At 33.8% G+C, this 22,954-nt stretch overlaps 1 protein-coding gene across 1 annotated transcript in view; it reads right to left on the bottom strand.

Annotated features, from left to right (window-relative positions):
• Positions 1 to 22,954, bottom strand: part of LOC140753714 (lachesin) — a 106,044-nt gene that overhangs the window by 21,994 nt on the left and 61,096 nt on the right. The window lies entirely within an intron of this gene.

Raw genomic sequence — 22,954 nt, 5'->3', positions numbered from 1 at the left:
TAATATGATTTTTATGAGAAAATTTGGTATACAATTACCTAAAAAAGTCTGGGAATGTTATTACTACTAAGACTAATAAGGCCCTTATCGTAATTAAATAGATACCTACTGAAAATATTATTTTGTGATGAAGAACGTAGCGTACGATGAATATAAAATATAATTTCTCAGTAATTTATGAAAAATTTTGGAAGTAGAAAGTTATTTAGATATTTGAAGAATAAGAATTTTGAAATAATTAGATACATTTGATTTTGTGGTTTCGACCCCGTGGACCTCCTTCACTACGGTAAAGAGGACCCTATGTGTTGGGTTGTATTGACCCCTTAACAGACTATCAGGAGATGGATAGCGGTGTCTTCCCGCGATAAGTTAAAAATACGAACTAATAAGAAACCTTTGATAAGTAAACCGCCTTGAAATTGGATGAAGCCACAAAACACTGAATTTGTCAACTATTTTTTTAATTTGACAACAAACACTTTGAGAGAAAATGTGCCTACGTAAAAATAACGAATATTAAGTAATAAACGTTACAAATAAATAATTATTTCAATCATTTTAGGGACATTTTAGCACGGAGACGTGGAAAAAGTTTATTTACGCAACAATTTCAATTCTCAAAACTGGTTACACTTTCTTGTTATCTTTTCATATTATATATGTAAGTAAGAAACAATAATAACATAAAACATGCAATGTAGACAACATTATAGTTTTAAAATACACTTTTACATTTTCTGGCTTTGACATTAAGCATCATAACATTATCAAACATTTTGAAAACGAAGCCAGAAGTTGCCATTTTCCAACATTGTATAAGATAATGTCGCGTCGCAGACCGGGACGCAGTAAAATGTTTACGAAATGTCTTCTAGCTCAGCGTAATGGTTGATATTGTTTTTGTGTTACAGGTTTTGTAGCTGTGGGTATAGATTTTTGGTTTTATATCTGCTATTATTATTTCTTCGCTTTTAGCTTTAAAAGCATTATATTAGGTACACATTAGGTATTAATTAGTTCTTTTTTTCTTTTTCTGATTTTTTGTGCTATTGCTGTAGAAAAGAAAAGTCTACGGTTTCAATCCGAAAATCGAAAGAAACTACGTAACAAAAACAATTTTAACAATAAAAAATTAGCTATTAAATTTTTGTAGTATTGTTAGATACTATCTAGTAAAAGATATCCAATTGAAAAACTAAATGCAAGTTAAGTAAACTAAACTAAATGCAAGTTAAGTAAACTAACTAAAGCCGAGTTAAGTATAACCCGTTATAGGTGGTGGCCAGTACTTACAAGTACCTAATAAGATATGAGTTGCTTTGAATGTTTTAGAGTTCTATGACAGTTACAAGATACATTGAATAAATACAATGAACGAAAAGCTATTTTTTCAATATTTATGTGAACATCGTTTATATACAAAATTAGGAAATTTTTATTTGACGTACCTGTAATGTATGAAATTTTGGTTGAAGCACTACCGCTCGTCTACGTACGTATTGTGTATATGTTTACTTAGTATATATATTGTATGCATAGATGAGTCACACGAGATGCATAGATATCTCACAACCTTGTAATTGAAGGAAGCCATTAAATGACATAAACGACTGACAATTTTGTCAGCCGCTTAACGCTGTCATGGTGTAATTTACGCGGAACAATGCCGACATGCGCAGTTAAGACATGAAATCGAAGAAAAATGCGAAGAAATATTGTTTCATTCGTAAATGATCTAAAAACTACATTTTTTAATATTTTTCAAACACGAAAACAGATGACAGTGACAATTGTCAAAAGGTTACATTTTCTTGTTAGGAGCGAGTAATCTTTACTTATCTATGATTGTATGTTGAATTTACTAAGTATCACTTAGTTAGTTCTTACTACATACTAAATAGTAGATGTGTAAGGTAAGTGTAAGCCCATCCTGTGGGAGAATGAACATGGTTGCAGAGGATGCTACAGTATAGGGTTTGCATCATTAAATAGTGAACTGAGCTGTGAGGCGGGCTGTCAATGTGTTTGCATAGAGTAGTTACATTGTATGAGGGTCTCCCCATAATTGTCTATGTGGAATCAGTTAGAGCCTGTCAGTATTTATGTCTTGCATATGAAAGTGTTAATTACAGCATTCGCAGTACCGTCGTTTGTGTGAGCGAGTTACATAAAGCGTGTTTTTTCTTCTAACAGACTGAAGCCGATACTGCGTATGTATGTACGGAGACCCTAAGGTTAAGATTAAGGACGAGATAACGTTTCATGAAATTAAAACCTTTTTTAAATAACGGTTTTAGTCATTTTTATCACTTGACATTAGATTTAACGATTTAAATTCATGTCATAGTCACGCGCAATCTCTGACGGACTGAAATTTAAGATAGCTTTTATATAGATTTATTCACGAATTCCCACACGAATTTTATATAGATTTATTCACGAATTCCTATTGTTACAATAATTTCCCGCTTGTAAGATGTTATATTAAGTTCGATTATCTCATTAAATCAATGAACTAATTCATTGTTTGCTTAAACCTATCCAAGTTTCAAAATTATATATGAGGTAGCCGACACCGCAACCCGTTTACAACATGTCAGTTACCGTAGTTGACGCCCGAATTCAGCGTACATTGTATCAAAGCTCGTTTAACTCTCGTATATGTATTCGATGTGGTTATAATCTATTGTAAATTTTTGCATCAGTAATGGAAAAATATTATTTTGAAGGTGGTAGAAGCCTTTGTGGTCTCCGTCGACACCTCCGCGACACCCATCTTTACCTAATAACAGCAGTGTTAAGCGCTGCTGTGTAATGTTTTTTAAGGGTGAGCTAAGGGAGACATATATTTCCAGCTTAGTCCTCAGGGGTAGCGGTGCCATGGCCGACCTCAGGTAGCAATCTAATCCTATCTGGGGTTGATTACAAAGGTCCATAAGCGTCAATATCCACGTACCATCAGGTGGACTGCATGCTCGTCTGCTATTCGTATATCATAAAAATACCTATTAATACTTGATAGATTAGAAAGATTTGCATACCGTTACTATTCTGATTGCTGATGTTAGTTGTTAGGTGTCTTTTGTTTTTTTTTATGCCCAATAAAATCAAGATTTTGCACTGAATCTCGATTTTGTTGTGAATCTATAAGTCTAACACTAACACCTGTTTTTTTTTAATATTGTAATAAAACACATTAGGATAATGTTTCTTAGATATGCCGAGACTACTATAACATTTAAATATCTCCAGGACTACGCTAAAGCTAACGGTTGTTGCGGCATTGCGCACACTTGCCTCATTTAAAAACGTTATGTAATATTTCCAGTGGTGTTGTGAATATCGGGTAGGATTACTTTAGACGAGATTCATATTGTCAGGATTTTTAAATGTTCATGGAAAGATAATATCATGTGCTTACACACTTATTATGAATGTAATTATAGTCTGATTCATAATTAGGTGTCCAAAATGTAAACAAAGAAATGTCACTGTCAAAATTAACAAGAAACCAAAACCAAAACAAACTCAACCAAAAACTAAAACTTTAACAAATATAAACAATTTAACAAACGCGTTATGTAAACGAGTCCGATCACAATCACGAAAATTAATAATATCAGCTACGAAACTTAAAAATGACGACACAAGAAATGTTTGGGATTTCGATTGTGTTACCATTATCACATTTTAATTTTCTACCATAAAGTTTGTTTTTTATTATTATTACTGTATGGAACGAAATTGAGGTGATATAAATATTAGAAAATGTGAATTAATCTTAATTTATTTAGATTATTATGTTATTATTGTTGTATAACTTTAATATCGACAAAAAGAAGAAACTACCATTTGAAACGTATTTTCTTGATAGGTCAACACCTTTGCTTACATTTTGGACACCTAATTATGAATCAGACTATAGTGGTTTTGTCTCTCTTCGTGTTTGGTTCATTTTTATCAAATACATAGAGTGTGTCAGGTTCATGCCGTCAGACAAAACTGTATTCTCCTATACAATATGTATCACCGCATTTGTAATATATTATGTAGCAAAAAATCCGATAATTATAATATCCAAAATATTTTATAGAAAAAAGACATGATTTCTTTCATAACGTTTGTATGTAGATATAATTAATTGTGCCCTAATTGCACTTGTACATAAATACTTGAAAGTATCTTTCTATAGACCAAGAACATCGAAACAAGCTTTCAATTTATCTGCCTTGAAAAATACATCCTAAAATGGCCTTATCTCTTAATACTGAGCGGAGATCCACATCCATCAAAGCCAGAAAAAAAGATGATACAGTTTGGATTTGGGTATTCATACCAATATTATTACGATCTGATTAAATATTTGAGAAGCAGCTTTACGTCAGGTCCTTGCGGCATTGCGGGCAAGCCTCATTTAAAAGCGTAATGCAATATCGTCAACGCTGGTGTGAATAAAAGGCATCCATTTAAAACTTATTTATACTAGAAACTTTGACCAAAACGAGATAAATTTCAATGCATTAACATTTTAATATTGCGAGATTTTTTTAACTACCCTTGTAAGTTCGTATGGATGTCAAATCTTGCAACTGAATTTTAAACCGGTTTATTCTAAATCTCGGCTGACACAGCTGAAAATTTGCTTTGGTTTAGATGACAGTGCATAATAAGTTTCATCCAATATTATGGCAGACATCATCTTAACATATATGCGTACCAAATTAATGGATATGCTGAGACGAATACGAATAAGCTTGTTTTTAAAAACTTTTTTAAATACAAATGATATCTTTACTTATATTGTTTACTGTAATAACATAAATGATAAATTTATCTCTAAAATGTAAATCTGAAATTTAAAATCTAGAATGATGATATAAATTTTGTAAGCGTGGTTACACATTTTAATCAATGAAAAATATTTATAGTTACTTTTAATATGTTCGTTACAAAGTATCCTACATGTCGGATGCTTTGCCGGCTGCCAACTACTTCCATTAGATCGCTACTTTGGATATGAATATTTGTATAGCTCAATCCATCATATAGCGATCGTTACGTCATTAATTCCTTATAAACATACCATATTATTATATATACCATTGAAACACTTAAAAGTTGTAATGTTAACACAGTTTTATAACTATAGCAGCTGTTCACGAAAATTAAGTTTGCTTGTATGCATATATGATGATAAATAAATCTTTAAATGCTAGGTAGGAGTCGAGAAAACATAATGCAATCCGATATGATGTCGGATAGTGTATAGCCGTCCCCAAAGTTGTTATAGCTTAACGTTTCTTCGCACTGCGGACACTCGCCTCATTTAAAAGCGTAATGCAATATTACCAGCGCTGTTGTGAATATCAGAGACGATTAGCACGACTTGGACGAGATTAATTTTTATGAGAATTTACTAGACGGCCTTTTGGGACAGAAGTTTCTCGACGTCAGAGAAAATTTTAGGGTATATTGTGTTAATTTAATATCAAGCAGTGATGGCCTAGTGGCTAAGAAATTCGGCGTTGATCGAGGGGTTCGAGGTTCAAATCCCAGGCATGATTCCCCAGGCACCTCTGATTTTTCAAAGTAATGTGCGTATTAGAAATAAATTATCACTTGCTTAAACGATAAAGGAAAATATCGTGAGGAAACCTGCATACCTGAGAAACCTTTAAAAAACAGTTTACAAAGATATGTGTAGTCCACCTATACCGACTTGGCCAGCGAGGTGGACTATGGCCTAATTCTTCTCTTTCTGAGAGGAGAACCGTGCCCAGCAGTGGAACAGTTGAACGGTTGATGATGATAAAATTAAGTATTACAAAATAGCTTTCTAAATTTTTCGTAGTACCATGATCATAATTATTATCAATTGATAAAAACTTATAGGTTGTTATTAATTATGCGGTGCTTAGAGGTATTCCGATCATCTGCCCACACGCTTCGTGGGCGACTTGGGTTTCTTTTGCGTTGGCGTGGTTGTCACTCGAGAATCTTTTTTCCTTTTATCAGATCTTCAAATGACGTTAACGAATTGGCACTTTAGCCCTCTAATTCTGAGAGCTACATGGGTAAGCTATTTTTTTCTACGGAGTTTATTACGACAAATTCTTTTTGACAAATATCTAAATTATCTTTCTCCAAAACGCATTGAGGTATTCTAAGCTTCCTATTAAGGCTACTGGTATAATTACTTACTTCCTATTAAGGATAATGGTAACCTTTTCATATTCAACTGGACATTTTGGATATACTAGCAATACCGATTTCAATATTTATATCTATATTGACTTTACGCAGAACTAGAGTATAAAACTATATTGGAAGATTTGCCTAAAAAAACCCAAAACAATCCACTAGAGAAATCACTGTTGACGAAGCAAAGACAATTGAGGCGGTGATCCAGCCATATAGAGTAACAACAATTATTTATTGAAGAACTATTGTTATAAAACAAATCAAAACATATCTGTTCTATAGTATCCGCCCGGCGTAGACCGTTAACGAGAATTTTTTTCAGAAAACTTGCATGGAGCGAGTAACGAGTAAATAACAAGTTGTCGCAGCAGCGCACCGCCGGAGGCAGTTTGCAGCTGTTTATTGTATAACGTTTTTTATTACTAGAAATAATAACGGCTCATTATGATATCTACTTTACAATCGGTGATAATCGAAGTTTGTGAAAAATTTACCTGACGCTCTTTAGGTTTGGTGACCAAATTCCAGACGTCCTCTAATTTATCGAAATAAAAAAAATAAAACCTAAAACGCGCTTTCTGCAATTAGTTTCCTTGAATCGTGTTTGTCATACAGACATCAAGAACAAAAAAATAAATATCGTCAGTTCTCTTATTTGACAATAAAACATTTTTTTTCATTTGAACGAAGACATAAAATCGAATAGTGAAAACGAAGTAGACATAGTTTACTTAATATAAAATCTTACAACTATAATTAGTCAAAGGCTTCACTTAGTACCCGTATAAAAATACAGATATGTGTAATTTGAATCAAAATGTAGAATATACCTTTTATAACTGACGTAAACAGACTGGCTGTCAGTAAATCTACAAGAATATAAAGTATTCTTGTTCATGTATTTTTATTGTACGGAATAAGCAAACGTGCTTGCAGTCCACCTGTCCGTCATTCTTTGTTTCTGTATATGCTCCTGTTGGATTTTCGTACGTGTCTTGGTCCTTTACACGAAGTGGAAACTACAAACGCACAAGGAAACTCTTATTAACTCTTGATTTTTTGAAAATATAATTTTAAAAGCATAATTGTGAGCAAGAACTACCTTTTTGACTACTCAATAAATCTTGATTAATCTTAATCTAACTATTGCAAGGAGGACTTGGAACAATATCCCTAAGGACTGATGTCAGGCAAGCCGTTGGTCATACTGGCTAAGTAAATACAATATGAATATGAATAGTCATTAGACATATTGCATCGATAACAAAATTTTAGATCATAAACATACTGGTTTAAACAATTACAATATGAACGTGAACAGGAATATATTGCTTTCATATTGTAAAATTTTAGAATGGCAACTGATAAGCGATCAGTTGTAATATTGGAAGTTAATCAACATTGAATCCAATACAATATTAATATGGTTAAGTATCTCACGCCGATAATATTATTTTCAAAATCGTTTCGTTTTTCGTAGATAACCAAGATATCGAAAAATTACACAACATAATCACTATTAGCAACGCAATATGAACATCAGTGTCCATATTGCATTAACCTCTCAGAAGCAAGGAAAGGAATATTACAATAATGAAGAGTTTACCTTAAACATGAGGGTGCTCTTGCTACGTTTCGTGACGATAACTTCTTTCGGCATTCATTTCCATTGCAACGTCGACGTCGTAATGCAACGTCACTTAGAGCCACATAATCTTGTCTTGAGGCGGAGAACGGAATACATTTATTTTCCTGAATGTGGGTTACAACGGCTTGTTTCAAATTTCTTTTCAGTTTTACAGTTAAAAAGTCGTCCTCGTATTATATTTTGTGGAGACTTGTTGGAAAGATGTTGCATTTTAAATTGTACTTTGCCACGAGATTTCCTTGTTGAAGGATCTTCATTAATCCATGTCCATGTTAATTAGTATTGTTAATGAACATAAACTCGCTTTACAACATTAATTTTAGAGTTTAACCATAAATATCTAGCGTATAGCAATTCTTGTGTTAAGGTGTGGATGCCGACTGACTCATATGTAAGACGACCATCTAAATCTTCAGGTGTGTCATTGCATCTGCAATTAACTTCAGGTACAACACCTATTCTACTTCGAGTTATCACTTACAATTAGATGGACTACATGCTCGTTTCCTTCTTCAGTATAATAAAAATTAATATGTTTATTAATTATTTTTACCTATATTTTCCAAAGTCAACCGAAATACTGTTCTTGCTTATACGATTTATTACTTCTCAGTATATAGAATACTTATATTTTTTCCGAGAAATATAAGGCACAATAACAAGTGATTATGTTGTGTTTGTGAGAAATCCACAAAATTATTCCTCGGATGAAGATAAATTGATATGTGATGTGTCTTATTACGTTTCTAATAAATCTACCTCTCAATGTAACCGTTTACAATGTTTATCTCAATTTTACGTTGAAATTTTCAACCTCGCAATTTCAACGGTGATACGTTCATAAATTCAATGAAATTACCCATCTTTCTGCGCTTCAAAGAGGCCATATATTTCCCGGTGGAGACAGCGCCTAGCAATGTCGACCATCACGCGAATGATAAATCAGTATGGCTCGCAATATAGAGCAAAAAGCAGCTGCTCATGAATTCCTAAATTTAAATATTTAAATCAGTTCGGAATATGAAAGAATTGTACGATACGGAGCGAAATAACCGCTTCTGTTAGGCTGACTGTCCATTGACTACTATCGCTTAAGCAACTGGTAGCTAGAATAAGTGGTGATTAACGAGACAGTCAAAGGTTGCTTGGCAATTATTTAGTAGCTTATGCACAAACAAAGGCGTCGCCAAACGATTATAGACAGATTTTTGGAATAAAATGTGCCGCTCTTTAGTCGCTCAAACAACAAATCGGATAACGGGGCGGCAGCGTATTAAGCAATTACTCACTTAAGCGACGAGATTGTCTTTACAACTGTTGTTTAGGCGATAGTAAGCAATGGATAGTCAGCCTTAGTAACACACCCGTAATGGATGCCAAGCGATCAATGAAATACAATTACTTGTTCTATTTTCAACTATACAGCATAGTCAACGGTCGAGAGTCGAGACTAGCATAATAATTCCTGCGTAACAACTTGTTCCGTTGATAAATAATAACTACCAATTAGTAAAGAAATATGATCAGATTCCAGTTCCTTCGGGTCAATTAACAAGTATTGCGCACGTGTATTACGAGTAGTTAATTACAAGTAAGTAATTAGAACAAAATTAGTATTTTACAACAGGTAACTATACCTGTTATACAGTTTTGATATTTTTTCACCATTTTTTATAAATCAGGAAATTGTAAAGGTGGTAGAATCCTTTGTGGTTCGACTCCGGCGGCACCACCGCCACACCTATCTCTACCTAATAACAGCGGTGTTAGGCGCTGCTGTGTTCCGGTTTGAAGGGTGTGGTAAGGGAGACAGACTTTTCCGAGGCGTTCCAGCTTAGTCCTCAGGGGTAGCGGCGCATCTGTGGCCGACCTCAGGTAGGAATTTCAAATCCTATCCGGGGTTGATTACAGATATCCATGGGCGGCAGTTGCCACTTACCATCAGGTGGACTGCATGCTCGTCTGCTACTCTTATATTATAATAAAAAAAAGGATTCCTTTAGGCTTTTAAGCCCATTAGGGCAGTATTTTTTAAGTTTTTGGTTATAATGATTTTCAATTTAGGATCGTTTCACAAATCGTAAATTTAAAAATTCACTTGAAATTATTGTAATCTTCCGCCACTTAAAATTAAACGACGCTACCGATTTCAGTAGATTTTAAGCCTTAGAAACTTTCATTTCTTTAGACATGAAAGAGCATTACTACTTTACTACCTATCTGAAAGTGTCAAAGTGTGGTATCTACGTCAAATCGATCTCATTTCCCGGCGACTGCTTCGAGAGAGTCGAGAAATATTAGAAGTCATTTGTAACTAAAGCTGTCTGTGGGTATCTTATCTAAGACCTTAACAAATACCCTGAAGTATATTTAAACGTACCCTATGCCGTTGTATGAGTTTTAGCTGCAGTGCAACCATTATAGTTTTTGTTATGATACACCTCGAACTCGATGTATTTTATCAGACACGAGTTCTTGGCCGCGGCTTTGCTCCCGTTTCGAAGTAATATTTTCATCCCCTATTTTATCCCCTTGGGGGTAGAATTGATCAAAATCCTTTCTTAGCGGATGCCTACGTCATAACATCTACCTGCATGCCAAATTTCAGCCCGATCCGTCCAGTGGTTTGGGCTGTGCGTTGATAGATCACTATGTCAGTCAGTCACCTTTGAGTTATATATATTTAGATATTCGTAGGCCCCATATTTCGAATCTGGTAGAAACAAAGGTGGAAGAAGGAAGAAGAAGGTTTGTGGTGATTCCAGAGGTTCCACTGCCACTAATTTGAATGTTACGAGAATTATATTTATCCAAGCCGCTGTAACTTTGTCTTCTACGATAACAATGTATCACCTTAGCCAAAAATCTAATCTTCTTGGTTGGCCACAGATGTACAAGGGCGGCTATGAGCACTGTCCTTCAAGTGAATATGCTCGTTCGTTATTTCATATTTTACATTAAAAATCTACAAATTAAAACACAATAATATGGAATTAGAAATTAATTATCACTTGCTTAAACGGCGAAGGAAAACATCGTGAGGAAACCTGCATACCTGAGATTTATAAAAAAAAAATCTTAAAGGTATGTGAAGTCTACCAATACGCACTTGACCAGCGCGGTGGACTATGGCCTAATCCTTCTCATTCTGAGGGGAGACCCGTGCCCAGTAGTGGGACAGGAATGGGTTGATGATGAATATGGAAGTAATACTATCCATACACATATTATAAGATTTATGGGATTTTCATAAGTATAAGTAATAATTTTCTGTTCAAATTTAGTCTCAAAATTAAAAGTAAGAACACTAATCACTACAAAGTTAGAAAGTTATTTACGTGGCATGTTTTACTAATGAAATTGCATGCGAGAACTGTGGGAGACTGTACGATAATCTATCAAACGTCATGTCTCGTGAACATGCTGATTACGCTTAGACGGCGTCGTGACTATGTAGCATGTAACACTCTCGTAAATAGTACCTAGTTGCTGTTTCAGAAAAGAAAATCGATTTTACTAGTACGTACCTAGAGTTAATGGGTTTGATTTACTTTCATTTTTGCTTTGCAGTTACATGAGCAAAGTAGATCTTATAGAAACATGATACAAATACGGATATAATTGGTTGTTGTCTAACGTTTGTTAATAAAACTCTTAACTACTCGTACTTTGCCAAATTTTTAGCATTAGTTGAACATTGACAAATTTAAATCTTTGGAGGATAAAAAAAATTGAGTCACACTGATTCTTACTAACGATCCATTTATAGAGAAAAACGGCACCTACTTAGTCTCTTTTTACAAATATATTATTATTTATACTACAAATCACTTCATCACCTTCACCGTCATCACTTAACATTAAGTGTGCTATATGCCCACTTTTTACTTTCACTACTAATAAATATATAGGATTTAAAACAAATAAAACATTTGTTGGGCATGTCAAAGCGAATTAGAGGGAAAGCTAAATATTAAACAAAAAATATTACTGTTGCCGGAAATCTCGTAATAACAAAAGCCGACCCCACTTAATTCAGAATTAATTCCAAAACTTTCAATTACATAGGTACATGCACATATAAAATTTACAGAATATAGCGTAGTTCGAACGTAATAACAAAATGCATTTAGGTCCGCTTGTTTAATTTAAACACAAACTAAATGAAAGTAGCGACTGGTCATTTGTCAATGGGCGGGCGGCGGTACCCCGAGTTCCGGCTGCAAGCTGCTCTTATTAATATTTGCAGCGAATTCACGCTTTATTTGCGAACAGCCGTCATGCGGCTTATAAATTATTAATGCGGTCGTCGCACAGCTTGTGTTTTGTCATCTGCTTTTTTTCTGTATGTGGATAGTTTTGTCAGTTGAGAACAAATGTTTTGTTGGCGCGGAATGTGTGGTGAAAGCTTTGTAAATGGGTTTATGCTAAGTGTACTACAATTTAAAGGCAATATAAGATAGTAATGTTTAAGGATGTGTCTACTATGAAAATATTTGATTAATATTGATATACTTTCCGCAATCCAATTTAATCCTCAGGGGCAACGACGCATCTTTGGCCGATCTCTAGTAGGAATCCTATAGGCTTAATTACAGATGTCCATGGGGAGCAGTAGCCACTTAACATAAAGATTGCGGGCTTGTTTGATACTTCCACGATATAAAATAAAAAATAAATAAAATATATTGTATTAAGCGAGCATATTACATTATAATATTTCACTGATCGAATTTAAAATCTGCTGTAAATATAGTCTTGATTATACTCGATCATAATACTACACAATGTTGGCTGCACGGCAATTTACATTTTAAGTGCAGCAACACCATATTACAACATTGTTGAATGTTACAGTTACTGCCTGGCGTCCGTGATTGATTACGCGCTACACTGAATATTTTGACGCGTAACAAAAATATTTTATGATACATGTATTGGGCTATTGTTGTTTGATTGTCACCGTATATGGTTTATGTTGCTGTTAACATCAAACTTTGTAACATCGCCTGTCAGCGTGATAGCGTGTAACTTTAAATGGTTTCTCGGAAATGGGTATAACGATCCGATAACACTTCTATACAGTTTTCACGTTTATGTAGATAGATGTTGGAAAAAATATTTTCATAGAAATAATTTTATTAAAATGTTTTTCTTATGCCAATTCCATCCATCTGGTGCAAAATGAATAAGTAGGTATTTCGCTTAGATGCTGACATCAAAGTATATATTAAATTTAAACATATTCTATACATGTAAATGAAATCATGAAGTCGTTGTATGATATAAAAACACAAAAAATAAATCTATGATAAACAGCATAATTAAAATGTTTTGAAGACTTTCTAAAGCAATCACAATTTGGATCCGTACTTATGACTATTAAGTAAAAATACGACCAATTTTGAAGAGGTTATACAAAAATATACTTCACAAACGGTGAATTTATTTACACCAAAATAATTCAGATCTGCGTGGAAATTAAGTAACCGTGCACTGGAGTGCATGTGGGTGGAAGCGCTGGGGGTAGCAATAAATAATTAAGCTGACAACGAGGCAAGGAGCTTTACATTTACACTGCAGACAAGCACATTCCACCTTAGGTGTAGCAAAGCACGTGTGACCTCTTTTGTACATGACACTTTGCAAGTGTCCATGCTCTCACATTCTCTAGGACAAGGACTTAAGTTTGTAGCTAATGTTTGGTTGTACACGATAGGACGATAGGAGGGCAGCATGTAACAATGTTGCGTTAATTAAAAGCCTTGCAGGTCTAAAAAATGTAGCTCTAATTTTACTTGAATACCAATCGAAGGAAATAGTAGATTATACGAAAATTACCTTATGAGTACTTGATTGAAAATCTATCAATAAATGACTGGCAGACACAATACTTATATAGGCACCTTTAAAGCTTTCTGGATAATCAGGACTTATTTGACACCTCGAATATTGCCTTGTTAGTAAGTGGAAATCAAAATCAAAATACTTCAGTGGTTGTAGTCAATTTGGAAAAAGTTATAGTCAGGTCAACTATTCAATCGTTTTGTTATACATTTTGGTATTACCTTAGTAAACGTTACGTACTTTAGTATATTTTTTGTATAGAATATGTCTTATAAATATTTTTTGCGACCAAACAAGTTTGGTTGTGAATCGATTATAAATCAAAACAGCGTTTAACAAAACAAGGGTTGGTCAGCCCACTAGTTTTCTGATAGGGTCCTCCAAGTGATTGATTGCGTAATATGATTTAGATGCTTCGGGCTCCTATTAAAGAAGCCGCCAGCCTGTAAGGGCATGAACACACATGCGACTTTATAGACCAAGATTGCGCGATTTATCGACTGGATGATTGTTTGATAAAGTATCGAAATATTAAGAATACGAAATCATTTTGCTCAAATTATTTGTTTATTTATATTATCTGTTTGATTTTGTATTATCTGTAAATAATTGATAGTCTAATAAATTATAGCCTAAAATAAAATATTTTATTGAAACGGTGATATTTAATAATAGTGCATTATTTCTATCGATTGACAATTCAATTTACCATTGAATGTCCCTATTATACAGGGATGCTACGCGTCATGGCTCTGAAGCTACCAAATTAGCGACGTCGCCAAACCTTCATCAGGAAAATACCTGTCATAATTATGTTTCCATATGTTTGTATAATATGTCGATAGCGACTTGACTATTACCTACCTAGGACTCGACGTAAGGGTACTGGCCTAGGAGTTAACAAACCTGACCAATAACGAAGTTCAGATTTATTAAACTGCTTTTAAACATTGACAAAATATAAAAATCGCAAAGTCGCAATATAAAAAATAAACGGTATACGCGTTCTAATAGTTCTTTATCCGTGAATGGAGGAAAAAGGGTCAACCAATAGCCCATCCAGTCTCCGTAGGTCATCGCCGGGGCCCTATTAAGTTCCTTTGTAATCCGACCGTAGCATCGCAGAAAAAATCTCGTCAGATTGAAACTCGAAACGTCATTTTTTGTGAACAAAGGTAACTGTACGCAAGCGGCAATATTGTAACGAAATGACCATCATAGGGATGATAACGGAACGTATCGGATTTACCTTATGTAATACAGTTGCAGAATAATTTGGAGACCCTTATTTTATTTACTATTACATTTTGGTGTACGGTTTCTCTTTTGGAATTGAAGAAGTAAAGCTTGTCCAATTGTTGGTGGATTGTCCCCTGTCATATCTGATGTCGGCAATAGATGTTTTCCTACTGAAGACTAAACTGAAACGCCCTAGGAGAGAATTGTACTTAACACTGTTTTTATTTAAATAATAATTGGCTGCATAAATAATAATAGCATAAATAATAATTGGCTGAAATAAATTATTATTATTATTATTTATTATAAATGGGTGTTGTGGTAGCGACGTGAATATTACTTTGGATTCATCTGCTGATTTTCACAGTGCTGTACTTTGTAATATTTTTTAGGAAGTCGCTTATATCCGCATTCGTCTCTGTGATCTCTTGAATCTTCCAATCACAAAACTTTAGTCATTTAATATTATTGTATTGTAGCCATTTTCAAATATTAATAACATCATCATCATCATCATCAACCCATTATTGTCCCTCTGCTGGGCACGGGTCTCCTCTCAGAATGAGATAATAACAACTACTCTATATTTACCATTAAGATACAGTCCTACATAATATGGGTAGGTAGGTACATTTTTTCTCATATTTTGCTCTTTCATCGATAATATAAAACTTAAGATGGAAAGTATAAAATACTTCAAACTTCGTTAAAAATTTTGTCTACAACTCCATGAAGCTTGAAAAGTTTTCTCATTTTTCATTTTAGTAATTACTCACACCTAAATGAAGACGGATAAAAATGAAGTTACTGTTTCGTCAGCTAAACTATAATGAATTTCATTTCTTATTCTTCGACATCTTGGCCACATCATTATTATTATACTATAGTCTGATTCATAATTAGGTGTCCAAAATGTAAACAAAGGTGTTGACCTATCAAGAAAATACGTTAGAAATGGTAGTTTCTTATTTTTGTCGATATTAAAGTAGTTGTATTACTTTAATATCGACAATAAAATAATAATCTAAATAAATTAAGATTAATTCACATTTTCTAATATTTATGTCATCTCAATTTCGTTCCATACAGTTATAATAATAAAAACAAAGTTTATGGTAGAAAATTAAAATGTGATAATGGTAACATAATCGGAATCCAAGACATTTCTTGTGCTGTCATTTTTAAGTTTCGTAACTGATATTATTCATTTTCGTGATTGTGATCGATCTCAAATGTTTTCTCGTTTACATAACGCGTTTGTTAAATTGTGTCTATTTGTTAAATTTTCGTTTTTTGTTGAGTTTGTTAAAGTTTTTGTTTCTTGTTAATTTTGACAGTGACATTTCTTTGTTTACATTTTGGACACCTAATTATGAATCAGACTATAGTATTCGCCTGCGGTTTTGCTTGCTATCCAAAGTAATGGCGCTTAACACTTATTTATAATCGATATTCAAAAAAATATCATGTAATTATTATCGTACCTACCCTATTTCAGAATATATTAATAAACCAATTTATATGTGTTTGTGTATTATGTGTAACCAATGCGGATTTAAAATAATTTTATTATTAAGTCGATATGTTTCCCGTATTTTATTCTCGTCAATTGTATAACATGTACATATTTACAATGCAATTTACTTCAACAAATGCAAAACTTATAAAGCTACAGTTACACTGATACAACCATTTAGTATGATTGTACTTTCGTTAACCTTTTCCGACAAAACCTTTTATTCACAAAAGTCAAAAATTTCCTAACAGACCTAATAGTCTAACTTAAAAGAAAGAACGAAATTAAAAAGGACCCTCGATTAATAAATGCTTTTTATAAAGCCCAAAGCAAATTCCTTAAGTACAAAATTATCTCGGAACGAGTTAGACGAAAACATTAAGAACGAAGGGTGTTTTTGCACTCGCATTAAACTTTAGGCGCAAAATTTGAGATAAAGTGGCAGTCACGTACTAGTGAGTGATATCACGTCTACGGCTCATCAGCGGCCGCACGTGACGACTACAGCACAAACAGATTTCACAACACGACCACTCTACAACGACCTCTAGGCGTACCTCGGTTTTGGATATTTTAGGAATTTTTAGAAGAGGATAACGCGTCTTGTCACATTGCCTTTTGTCAATTTTATGACTTTTGTAAGAAAGAATATACAAAAATCAAAAAGGGTGTGAAGCGAAAACGTGGTAATTGTGGAAATTTTCAATCCATTTTTTTCCATAAACAATATGGCATGCAAACTTTTAGAAGTATATTTATATTTATATATCCGTAAAAAGTAACATTTGTTTTCTAAAAGTTATTTAAATATTGTAACCACATTAATGTCAATAAAATAATAAGTGTTTATATAAATATGTATACCACAACATGTCATCGGTACGAAAACAGTAACCCAAGTCTATGTAAACTCACCCATTTATATAGAGACATAAAGAAGACAACGGAGGTCTTAACAAAATGGCGACGTTAATAATACGCAAAAGAGCAGCCCTCCACCGCTACAAAGTTTCTTTTCTCCTAACTTTATTACACCATTAGAGATCGCGTGACGAAGAATCTCACTTCGCCTCGTAATATAATTTATTTTGACTAGTGTATCAGGCAAACGGATTATTTTTGCCCTTTGTGTCTTTCCCTTTTACGCCGTTTTGTAAACTGAGATTTTGAATGACTTCGTGAAATGTTACTTTGGAGGTCTTGAAAGTTTATTACGTCTCAACAGAATGGTGTAGAGCATGAAATAAATTAGCATTAGGTGTTTTAATCAGACTTGTTTCTTATCGTCATGACATTTGTGTGTATACGTATAATTTAGGGGTCTCAATTAGATTTTAAAGAGGCTAAAGTGTTTAAAAGGTGTTTTAGTTACTCCTGGTTATATACCTTTGGAGACATAAAAATAATTATAATGCCATTATATATTGATTATAAAATATTGTCAAATATTGTCTCGCAGGATTGTCAAAGATTTGAAATAACCGATGAGAAAAAAAAATCTCAACTGACGAGTACGTTTAGGTAAAAGGAGCACTGGTCGCCCTCCCAAGTAGACTGAAAGCTGAAGAAGACGACGAGAAAACATTGGACTTAGAAGACACAAACGGAGTGGAGTGGCGTCAATTAGACGAGGATTATTTCGAGCAGTGTACCTCAAAAGGCTGATGTACGAACGAAAGAGGCCGATTAACTATGAATTTATCAAATTGGGCTACATTTTACTCAAATTATTATTTACTTGTCGAAATTCGTGTTGAAATTTTTTATTGCATGTTTTGTTAAACGGTTTTGGTACTTTTTTCAGTTTATTGTATTTATCTGTGATTTGTTTGTCTCAAAAAATATGTGTCGAAAAGCTTCGAAAACAAAAAGAAATATATATATTTCTTTTTATATAAAATATGGTGTATAATATATTATATCTGTATCGTATATGCTGACGCTAATGTTAAAAAGCTTCGACTAATGTCCAAATAAGCATGTTGCGTCTTGGAACGATGTACTTACTTCTTATTATTCTAACCCCTATGAGCTCGTATGTTATGATAAACAACATGTCGTTTTGGGCAACCTGTGTGTTGTCACAAATGGGAAAAACGTAGTTTTTTGTAATGTTTGTATTAAGTAAATATTTAAAATCAAGTTTTGGAGATAGCATATAAATGTTAGTCACTCGATAGTTCCCAAAATATTTTAATTAAAAAAAATCGATCAACATAATTTCGTGTGAGAAAAAAAAAAGATATTTTGGTAGTTATATATCAGTGTCAGTTATATAGGTCACTTGAAGATAAAAAATATGGGGGCCCATTTCGCGGCAAGCATCGCATTTGTCTGAACAGCTCCCTTGCCTTTTGATGGTAAGGGTTATGCAATTGGACGAAGATATGAGCGTTATCACCATAAGTTTTAGAGTTCTAAGGGTTAAAGACACCTTTATGGTTCGTTTCCGGTGGCACCATAGTTACATCTATTTGTCTATACTAATATTATAAAGAGAAAATCTTTGTTTGTTTGTTTGATTGTAATGAATACGCTCAAAAACTACTGGACTGATTTTAAAAATTCTTTCACCATTCGAAGGCTACATTTTCCACGAGTAAAATAATCTATATTTTATATGAAATATATTTGATAAATAGATTTTGAGGCGGTACAAAGTTTGCCGGATCAACTAGTGAATTATATAATCAATATCAAATGCTACGTTTTTAAGGATGTGATAAGGGAGAAACAATAAACTGGACAATAAAATGGACTTCTACACTCACAGCCCCACACTAGGATACCCTGTATCGTGGGTGCTATGGACACACACAGAGACAAATACACAAACATCCGGACCCAGTAACAGAGACATACATTCATAACTTTATACATATCTGTCTGGCCGGGGATTGAACACGGGAACCTCTGCGCGTTAGACCGGTATGGTGACCGCTCCGCCACGCGGGTCGTCAATTGTTCCGAGGCGAGTCCTCAGGAGAAGTAACGAATCTGCGGCTGACCTCAGGTAGAACACTTAATCTTATCTACAATCTCAATAAGTGGTCAAGTACTTTTAGAAGAACTGCACTTTCGTTTGCTATTACTTAATTTTATAAAAGGTCCTCCTTTTATAAATATGCATGCATTGAAGTAAAATGAACAGAAATACGTGGTCTGAACAGCTGTAGCTCTTTTTTCTTCATTAATTTGTAAGCGACATTTTTTTACGAAAAAGATCTGTGTCAGGGAGTTTCTTATACTGCTTCTTCCGCGTAAATGACACATCTTATGAAATGATGTTGTTTTATTAACAATCATGAATAATTATGGAAACTTCTTTGCGTAAAAATATATATTCAAATGTTTTGATGGATATAATTTCACGATTGATAACATAGATTAGTAAAGATTACTCACTCCTAACAAGAAATGGGTATATTTTCTTTTGAGAATAGAAATAGTTGCGTAAAAAAGTTTTGCCACGTCTGCGTGCTAAAATGTTCCTAAAATATTTGAACTAATTATTTATTTATTATGTAAATTACGCAGTTTTAGTTATTTATTCGTAAGTTTTATCTAAAAATGTATTTATTTGTCAAGAATTAAAAAAAAGAACTTACTAATAAGCCGTTTGTGGCTTCATTCAATTGCAAGACGGCGAAGTATCTTTACTAATCTATGATTGATAATTACAAAACATTTGAAGGATATTCTTTAGTTTTTCATATACTTAGTGTATTTAATGTTAGTTATCAGGCAAGTCATTTAAGTTTGCAATAGATCTGTAAGCGACTACACATTTCACAATACTGTCTTTTAGGACGTGATAAAGTAACAGTCATCACTTAAATGGTGAACAATACAGTACGCTCTATTACCATCCAAAGGACTACTTTAATTTAGGCATGGGTCCTTTATGAAAAGACTACGACAGTGTCCACCACGCCACGTTTGTAGTTCTCACTACTATATTTTAACACATTTGACCTGTAATCTTGCTAATTAATAGAGTGAAACTGGGATACCTACAGCAGTATTATTAAACTTAAGATAAAAGTAACAGGAGTTGGGGAGTTACCGTCCAGAACCTTTGCTACACGGCAGCCTTTAGCAAAAAGTTTACTAATTAGACAAAAAGCAGGTGAAGTATCTCCGGATTCAAGAGTTCTTCAGACGCGTAAAGAGCGAAGGAATTATCTACATATTATTCTTTTATATTTGAATAATTTGTAAACATTTTATTATAATATGTTAGAATTGATTTAAAGCTGATGTCTATTTCACTAATTTGATTTGCTTTTATTTAAACTTTCTTTGAATTGGTATCAAATTTGGCTCTTAAGAATAAGTGTCACGCTTCTTAAACTCATATGAATAAAGTTAATAAGCTTAACGTATTAAATATTATTTTTAGTCTCAGGATAAATATTGAGTGTTCCTAAAATAGTTTTATTTCAAAAGCGAAACAATAGTCGAACTTTGCGGATTGAAACTGAAGAAAGAAGTCGACAGGGCTCGTCTCGTGCGAGTTATTGAGGTGATGTACCGAGCTCACCTGTTTACTTAATGTTGGGAACCCACCTCGCCAACTTTTCTTCGGATTTTCGTAAATGAGATTTCACACCGGCACACCTTGTTTGGTTTGCCAAGCCCTAAGTTTCCAAGTTACCGCTGTTTTGGAGCGAACTCTGAATTAAACTTCAAATTATGTCTCAATAAATATTTGCGCAAAAACAAGCCTTGACGAGGTGAATTACAATAGCGGCAAATATTTTCTTCTTGATTGCGTCGGGCGTACGTCTTTCTAGCTATTCTTTATTCGGAGGTATAAAATGGAGTTGCGTCTACATTATTCGTGATAATATTTACCTTTAAATTATGTTTATAAGTCCCAGTTCAGAAGTCAGCTTGTTTTATTAAAATCATTATATTCGCCCATGCGTCTTAGAAATATTATCCTAATAAAATCTAACAATCTACACCTAGTGTAATGAAGTATACAGTCTAAATGCTTATTATGTAATAAACTTCATGCCATCCCGCAGAAAAAAAGCTCTTACTATGACAAAAGTAAAAAAGCTTCAGTAAGATCAAAATATAAATCTCATTATAACAATGAATTCATAACCTAAAAGGGTTATGTATCCTTCCATAACAATAATCGCTTCTATAAAACTTAGTGTAACGAACGTAGTTAAACAGACAAACAATTTCAATCTTATCTTTTGTAACGCTAAATAGAAACCCTCATTAGAGTCCGAAATATTAGCTCCACATTCCCCATTAGGCACGTTAATAAACAGTTTATGAGTTACAAAATTACGTTTACGTCTGTATTCGCCATTAGTACACTTCCGGTGGCTAATTGCCTCATGGCGCCCGGACCGGACGTCAAAAGATTGCGTTGGAATAGCGAACGTTTCCCTTGCTACGTTGTCCGTCTCTTTAAGAGGAAAACGCATAGATGGTGTTATTAGGTTACGTCCAATGTGGATTTGGATTAGGAAATGTTCCTTTATGGAGTTTCGCGGAGAATTTTCTATGCATATGTGTACGTTTATTGTAAATAGGTCCTATATCAAAGTCAAATCCGTCGATGTCTTCGGAATATTGTGATTGTCAATAGCATTCTTAGTTTTCTTCATTAACGTTTAATGTCAAGTTATTAAACTCGGCTACTATCGAACAATTAAACATGTGATTATTATCATCCACGGGCTCCGGTAAAAAGTTGACAGGTACTACTTTTGTCAGGAGAAATTGCCGCAATCAAACTGCATAAATTTCTGCAATATTTAAAAATGATATTTTATACCGATATTTTCCTCGAATAATATTTTTTTGCATCCTAAACTAACTGAAACAACACCTGTTACCGATACGTTATTTACATTAATATAAAATATATCCGCGTATTATGACGGCTTGTTTACCATCGTACTGTATCGTTCATTCCCATCAACCAATCCCACAGTAAAAATACAATGAGATATCGCGGTAACTTTTATTTTTGCCAGAATCCGGCGAGTTGTAACAATGTGAATGACGTTGCCTTCAAGCGAGAAAGGCAATGATTGATGAGGGAATTAATTAATACGCCACTTCCTTTCGGAGCACAGAAAAACAACGCGAGACCGAGATTTTTAATCGCAGATTCAGTTGAAGCTTTAAAAGCATTTTCGCAAGTTCAAGTGCCACTTTAAACATTCTTTTCAGCTTTTAAAAATCGTCTACCGCATTACGTGTTGAATGTAGAAAGATTTTTGCAAGAGTGAAGCAACAAACGAACATGTTGTCCACCTGTTGGTAAGTGGTATTGTAATTGGACATCTGTAATCATTTCTAAGTAGAAGAACCTGAAGTCTGTGATCGAAGATATGTTTCTATTCCTAAGGACTAAGATTAATGCCTTATATGTAAATCAGGTGACATCGGTAACCTACGAAACTCAGAACTGCATGTAACTAGAAATATATGGTAGTGCTAGAATTTTAATACAATTTTATTACCAT

This window comes from Epargyreus clarus, unplaced genomic scaffold (assembly GCF_041222505.1).
Source record: "Epargyreus clarus isolate Ecla_fem2 unplaced genomic scaffold, WU_Ecla_fem_2.2 ptg000003l, whole genome shotgun sequence".
In the NCBI taxonomy this organism is placed as follows: Eukaryota; Metazoa; Arthropoda; class Insecta; order Lepidoptera; family Hesperiidae; genus Epargyreus; species Epargyreus clarus.
Note: the sequence above shows the minus strand (reverse complement) of the source record. Positions and strands in the feature narration are given on the sequence as shown.